The sequence below is a fragment of the Sinocyclocheilus anshuiensis genome, unplaced genomic scaffold, assembly GCF_001515605.1.
Source record: "Sinocyclocheilus anshuiensis isolate Anshui unplaced genomic scaffold, SAMN03320099.WGS_v1.1 scaffold658, whole genome shotgun sequence".
NCBI lineage: Eukaryota > Metazoa > Chordata > Actinopteri > Cypriniformes > Cyprinidae > Sinocyclocheilus > Sinocyclocheilus anshuiensis.
In genome coordinates, this window is record NW_015542402.1 from 1,593,255 (window position 1) to 1,601,666 (window position 8,412).

The following is an 8,412-nucleotide window of genomic DNA, read 5'->3' on the forward strand; positions in this document are numbered from 1 at the left end:
AGCTGTAAGACTGCAACATCTCAGGTGTCTCATTAAAGAGAGACGAAACTAGTTGGTGAGTTTGATTCTCATCCACAGTATCAGCTGTACATTATTATAATAATGGCCACTTCAATAATAATAATGGTCATTTTAAATGAAATCCATTATAATATGATGTAATAGGAGCACGTTTCAGGTTTTTTTTTTTTTATTAAAGGGGCATCAGTTACTGCCATCAGTGTACAAACGATATCACCAAACTAGACAAATCTAGGTCAGTCTTGTGAAAATATTTTACAGTTAAAGGCTCATTTGATGTGCCATTATGCATATTGATGTTGAGGATGATATGCAGAATCAGTTCAATATGTGGTTAAGCCAAACTGTAGCCATCAACACTTTGAATGCTCATGGATAAAATTATTTCCAATCTGCCTTAAGCTTCTTATGACCATCTTCCATTTTTAGGCATTCAAAGGAGCAACACTCAATCTGATCATGAGCTGTGAGCAGCGACACATCCTCATGTGTCCTGCTGACCGATATTGAAGATACATGACTGAACTGTTGTAGTCAACACCATATAAATGTCCATGCACCATCCATCCACCTGTTCATCCCAGCGTCTCGGGCCACAGGCAGGGGGCACCTTGTATGGATGGCCAGTTGTCAATACACCATAAATGTGATTTTTAAATGAGAGAACTCGTATCATCTGCAAATGGAACTAGGGAAAAATGGAGAACTGGAAAAATCTGTAAATGATGACAGAATTTTTTTTTATTTTCTATTCCATTAAAAACAACAGGCCTCCCTATAGTTAAAATGTCTAGGCTAGCAATATTGTAATGTAAATATTGCTGGCGGTTAAGATATATTTTTTTATTTAATTTGATTATTTTTAATTAATACATGAATTGATTGTTTTAATTGATTTATTTTTTATGTAATTGTATTTTTTATTTATTTAATTTATTTATTTTTCTAAATTAATACATGTAAATGTAGTTCCTTTTTTATATAAATTACTGCTTTCTAATATAAACCTCTATGAAACTGTCTTTACATTCTCGTTTGTTTTATTCTAGATGGAAAGCCTTGTTCTAGTTAAAATCCTCCTGAGTTTCAGCTAAAAATATTACGAAGATCACTTAAAAATAACCTTGTTTGATTTGCGTTCTCATTTTAGCTTCACTGTTTTAAACTGCAGAGGAATCTATCTATCTATCTATCTATCTATCTGTCTGTCTGTCTGACTGTCTGTCTGTCTGTCTATCTATCTATCTATCTATCTATCTCTATCTATCGATCATCTGTCTGTCTGTCTGTCTGTCTGTCTCTCTATCTATCTATCTCTCTGTCTGTCTGTCTGTCTGTCTGTCTCTCTATCTATCTATCTCTCTGTCTGTCTGTCTGTCTGTCTGTCTCTCTATCTATCTATCTCTCTGTCTGTCTGTCTGTCTGTCTGTCTCTCTATCTATCTATCTCTCTGTCTGTCTGTCTGTCTGTCTGTCTCTCTATCTATCTATCTCTCTGTCTGTCTGTCTGTCTGTCTGTCTCTCTATCTATCTATCTCTCTGTCTGTCTGTCTGTCTGTCTGTCTCTCTATCTATCTATCTCTCTGTCTGTCTGTCTGTCTGTCTGTCTCTCTATCTATCTATCTCTCTGTCTGTCTGTCTGTCTGTCTGTCCGTCCGTCCATCCATCCATCTATCTATCTATCTATCTATCTATCTATTTATCATCTAGCTGTCTGTCTGTCTATCTATCTATCTAACATAGACATGTTAGACATCATAGACATCACTATGCTAATATGAGGCATGTGCAAAAGTATAACACCATTAACAAATGGCACTTGAATACGTGGACATTTCACTCCACTGTGGCGTTTTTCAATCCCATACCCAGTCTGAGACTGTGGAAGCTCATTTGTGCCTCAAATGTCGTGGAAGTATGGCCCATTACATTCCTCTAAGGCTTTGGGGATGAGAAAAAAAGAATAGCTCTGAGCTCATGTCTCTCCATCAGAGAGGACTTGATCTGTAGACCTGAATAACACATACTTTCACATACAAATAGCCCCTTGTAACAGACTTTTCTGAGGCTTGCCTGCTTCGAGGGCAATGTCTACTGTCTGGCTCATCACTGTCTCCACATACTTTCACCAAGTCCATTGATGCCGCATTGGCTCTGCTGAAGCCAAGTTTGCATACACTGTTGAAAAAAATAGAGGCTGTTTCTCAATATGTGTTCTTAAGCGATCTTGCGTCCTTGTGTTCTCGCTCTACGTCATCATTAACCGTCGAAGTTCAATTCCAATACTCAAGAACGCAAGTACAGAGGACGTATGAAAGTGCCCGGATGTGTTCTTGATATCGAGGATGCATCAAATGCAGACTTGAGAGAATCAAACTGTTAGAAATCCCAGAAGACACTATTTTTATAGAGTGCACGTGCATAAATGAGTAAGGGAAACCCGGAGTATGACATAAGAGGGAACCCATGATGAATTAAGCATCACATAAAGCAAAATGACAAGGAACAAAAATAATGAAGTAGTCATCAGCTGCCATGTTCATTACTGCAGCATTTTGGAGTTCCCGAATCAATTAATTAGAAGAATTACGTGCGTGTGATGTTATTAATGACTGTCCTATATTGTTGAACCAGCGTGGCTCAAACGACGGTGATGCAACCACGCTCGGAAAACAGTTGTGACTAGCTAGTTGGTTTCTAGAATGATGCATCGTACTTTGCTGGTTAAGCAGCGAGTTATGACAGTTGTACAAAGCTGTCACTATAGGGAGAACAGGACAATTTCTGCTTATAAGGGGAGTATGTGACATTTCCTTAAAGATGTTATTTATACCTGTAGACCTTTTATATATCTTCTGACTCCCTGACCAGTGACCAGGGGCGGGTACCATGATGGTGGCTGAACAAACTCAGGGTTACAGGATTAGTTTTGAATTGACAAAACCAAACCAGTCCAATCCGGCTTTGTTGGTACCATGAAGCTGATCATCAACTTTCTCTGTCAACTCAAGCTTGATCCTCAGTTAATGGAGCATGTGCACATGAAAGAGTGACATCAGTAATGAACAGCCAATCACATGCCTTGAAACTGTGATTCACTTCTCGTGAGAGAGTCAGTGCGATTCACTACCAAAGATTAAAAGATTGAACAATATGAAGAATTTAAACACATTTACAAGATGAAACGATCTATTCATGAAAAAGGAAAACTTAAAGAAAACATCTTGCCATGTAAGTGCAAGTAAAAGTTAGTTTATAGAGTTGATAATATTTATAGGTATAAAAACACATACAAATCTAAGCTCATATGTAGTCATGTTTAAAGCTATTGATTCTAAAATTTATTTATATTGCATATTATCTATATGTTTGTATTAATTTAAAATAAAAGCTTAATAATTACTATTAAACTAAGATAGCTTGTGTAATGGATTAAGGGTATAATAATTATATAAATCATATAAAATAATTGCAAAAATATTCATCTCTAAATTCAGACAATTTTATCTTTAAAAATGTTTTTCTATGTAGCATCCTTTAATTTGGAGTAAGAGAAACTGGGGGAGTGGCTTTATTGCGTCAGAGATGTCTCACTTTGCTTGAAGCTGATTGGTCAAATTTCGGTTTGAGATCTCTAAACCAGAACATAACCTGCCCCAGAACAGGTTAGCTGTGGAGAGTAAGTTACTAAGGCAATGAATGCCGCTAAAAGCCAAGCCACTTTCACGGTACCTAAAACCCAGGATTGGTGCAAACTAAACTGAAACTTACCTGGTTAGCCAGCTAAACCGGCTTCATGGTACAGGCCCCAGATGAAGTTGTTCACAAAAACACATAAATGAAGGTCTACATTTTAGTCCCTCTTCATATTAAACTGGTTAAATGTAAATTAATTTAATCTTATCCTGCGGTACATGAAGTGTTGATCCTGGATGTTGTCATCTGCGATCGCGATGACCGTAACATGAGGTTTCTTCCGCTTGCATTGTGATCTGCAAACCCTCGCTTCCAAATTAATCTCTTTACCCACCATATTTATTTTTAAATCTTTTATATATCCCTCCATGCCATATTTAAGTCCCACTTGAATGCTCCTCGATGAGAGGTGGTCCTTCTGTGTCCAAAATTTATCAAAAACATCTTGGGACAAGGTTTTCACTCTGACAGCTGTCATTGTCAGACTGTTAGCAACTCCGTTTGTTTGTCTGAGTTAGCAAAAGTAACTAAGGGGGGCAGGGCTTACCGATAGGTCAATTAAGGAGGTGCCATCTTTGCACAATTAAACCTGCACAAAAGAATCATGGGAGCGAAGTGTGCATCAGTCGTACCCTTCGAAATCCTTCATTCCAAAGAGTCTTTCGAAATGGCCAACTTTGAGTGCTTCGGTTCAGAACGACCCTTCAATATGACGGCTCAATCTGAAGTGCCCTTTGTAGGCGGATTTATCCAGTTTTTTCAGCGTGTCATGATTGGAGCCTGTGGTGTATGTTGGAAAATGGAGTCTGTAGACTGGGTTGCCTGACAATTGTGTGAACATGCAGGAATCAGGGGCGGAGCCAGGGGGTGGCCAGGTATGGCCGTGGCTACCACTGACCTAAGTTTGGCCACCCCACTCAAAACTGCAGTTTTTGTCCCTTTTTTTTCTTGACAAGAAATGCATTTATTAAGGCGCAGAACCACCATATCCCTTTATGGCCACATCAAACGGGAGACTTTTCAGACGCGTACTTCAACTTCGCCTCAGCGCGAGGCGCAAGTCAAACGAGCGTGGAAAAGAACATGTGCCAAATGAGTTTCAGTAAAACAACAGTGAACTGCGGTCTGGTGAGATGTTGTTAGGCTATATGTCAGTAAAACAAACTTTCCTGTCCTGACAGCTGTTTTACCGTGCTCACGGTGCACACTCTTCAACTTTACACGAATATAAGGCGCACGCTCTATATCGCTTCATCATAAATAAAGCTAACAAGAAAATTAACATACAATGTAGTTCTGTCATCAGTTAAGCCATGAAATTACCAAAAAGGCGATTAGTGCATTCATATATGTATAGCATCACATTAAAGAACGTCACTCAAATGCATGTACTAAAATATTGTGCAATTCGAGATCACAATATAAGGTGCAAGCTGATGTTTTTTTTTTTTTTGTAATTTAATGCACAAGTAAATATGAACACAGTGCACTTATACTAGAAAATATGCGCTATTTTTTTTTTTTTTTTTTTACAAACGGAAATGAAACCAGCATTTATGTGCTGTTGACTTCCGGCCTTTCTTTTCTTTTTCTTTTTTTTTTATTAACCAATTCTAATCACTATCTGCATGTCTCATCTATGAGTATGCAATGATGGAGAACAAGCTTTTGGGGGTTTTGAGAACCAGAACCAAGCTGACTGAGCAATAAAGCTATAGTGAGCCCCTTTATTAAAATACCTGGAGGTGGGGAATAATACACAAATTGTTATATTCGCTCAGCATTACTTGATCTAATTCACAAATATCTCAATTAAAATTTAGTAGAAATTAATTGTATTCAGTTGTGTTTTAGGCACTAAAACAGTCCAATACTTTATAGTCAATCACATTTTTATATTGAATTAATGAAGATTTCTGTGCCACCCCAGACTGGTTGCTGGCCCCTGCCTGGCCACCCTTATAAAAACATCCTGGCTCCGCCACTGGCAGGAATTCCAGTGCAATGCTATTTAATGGATGAAGAATGTGACGTCAGTAATCATGTATGCCAATAATTATTTTTGAAGACTGTGGATGATCTTTCCCTTGCCATGTTTGTCTTTCCCATGATTCAATGAGAACGTAATAACATTTTGTGACAGTCTCTCATTTAATGATGCAGTCCATCTTGCCAGTCTGGCTGTGATGAAAAGCACTGGGCTTTGCGCTGGCCATAGTAGATTAGTGCTTGGGGCAGGTGTTCCTCAGAACACCCAGCCACTATGCTCCCTCCCTTCTGGTCACCCGGCTTCTCAACAGACCCTAAGGGCCAGATTTATTAACAACTTCGGCATTAAGGATTTACTAAAGACGCACAGTGAAAAATTAGCGATAAACACAGCCGTTTTTGCAGCTGACCTTATTGCATATGCATTTGTAGGAGGAGAGTATTCAAATTAATCACGCAACACGATTTACTAAGGTTTGCAGTAGTCAATTTACTGGTATTTGTGCTATTATTTACCACCCTAAAAAAGCGTGTTTTAACCCATTTTACACATGGCTGTGATTGCTGCTTCCAGAAGGAGGGCCTGCAGAAAACAGAGAGCACGTGGTAGAACGGAGAGAATTTTTTCTCCACTCGTATTAATTTATTTGGAATGCCAGAGGAAGAATTTATCCGTACATATTCTTCATATAGTCTTCAGTATTCTTATACATTCTTCATATGATCATAGTAGATCAACAGCAGAACTTTACACTCCCATTGGTGATTTTTTTGGAATTGTGCTCTCGCGCTGTTTAGTAAATCTGGACTTAACTCTATTAAAACATGCAAAACCTGACCTAATATTTCATCATTCTGTCAAAATACTAGCAAGTTTTCTGTTCAGTGGGAACTTATAGTCAATCATACACAACAACTGCCAAAATACTAACAGTTGATGGAATTACGAAAACTGCATTAATTGTCATGTTTCAATTCTTACCTGTATACAACAGACTAAATGAAATCCATTGTTTGTTTGTTTTTGGTGACACTTTATTTTAAGGTGTCCTTGTTACACATGTTACATGTACTTACTATTATAATAACAATTAATTATGCATAATTACATGCAAGTAAGCCAAACCCTAATCCTAACCCTTACATATAGTAAGTACATGTAGTTAATTAATATTACTCAGTATTTAAATGAATAGTTACACTGTAACAAAGACACCTTCAAATAAAGTGTAACCTTTTTTTACTATAAACCAGCCTACATTTTTTTGCGAGTGTCAAATGTGTGCCTTCTTGGCAACATACTAAAAGTCAACCTAAAAGTCTTCATGACTATAGAATGTGCAGTAGAAAAAACAATGAGTGACAGAATTGCTGCAGTTAAAGCTTAATTTCCTCTCCCTCGTACAGCTGCTGTTTTTCTCTGCTTTTTTATCTCCTCAACCCCATTGACGAATCTTTTTCTGCCTAGAGGTGGACAGTGTTTGATCAATGGCCACAAGACCAATTGTCCCTCCTGGATGCAATGGATGGTTTTTCTATTCAACAATGGCAGCAATTTCAGCATTTTTCAAATGGATTCATGCATTCTGAATTGTTTTTTTTTTTTTTCAGGCATTTTGTGACAAACGTTGATAGTAAAGGGACAATAACTCTCTAATAGCTAAGCAATTAAAGTAGCAAGGAACTTCTAATGATCTCTCGGTGTGAATTAAAGAGTCTTGTTTACCAGCTGGGTCAGAGCCTGCAGAGACTTGAGCCTGTCCTGGATGAGCATGTGATCACTGGAGGGACAGCAGTTAGCATCAACACCTCTTGCCTGTGCGTGGGAGCTGACTGTAAATACACAGTAGGAGAAGTTTCCAATAACCATGCTAGGATGTCTGCACATTAATGATTACCTGCTTATTCTACTGGTCTTGATTGGGGGCAATTGAAAATATTTATGGTTTTGGGATTGGTTGGCATAAGTAATATAAGAATATACACATCTAAATTTATGCATTTGTGCTGAATTTATGCAATTTTACTGAAGCCAAATACATTTTCAAAAGTTGACCAGCTTGCATCACACTCAAAGAACTTGACATAATACTTATAATATAGAAGTTTTGCATTTTAAAGGTACAGTTCACCCAAAAATGAGCATTCTGTCATCATTTACTCACCCTTAAGTTAAGTTCCAAATCTGTATGAATTGCTTTCTTCTGCTGAACACAAAAGAAGATATTCTTTTGGTAACCAAACATTTACTATCGACATCCGTGGTATTTTTATTCCGTACTTTGGAAGTCAAGTGCATCTCAACACATATCAGCGTTTTTGAGATTTAGTCAATCAAGGTAATTTTTTGACATTGCATCATGCTGAATATCAAAGTTTTAGTGTCTGTTTGTTAATGAGGGATTTGTGGATTTTAGATTAGTGTAGTTTTTCCCCCTATTTTAATCAAATTAGATATGCCTTAAATTACATAAATATATAGCTGCAGATAACCTAAATACCTTGAATTCCTACGCCAAAACTGCAAAGGAAGATTAATTTTATACTACATGCACAACAGTTCACATCTCTTGATGTAAGCGACTGCAAATCTCAATGATCTCTTATCTCTGTATATCTGTCTAAAGTGATGGATGAAATGTACATAATAAAGAATTGCAATTTTTGACTATGCCAAATGGTTTAAGATTTAACACTGATAACAAAC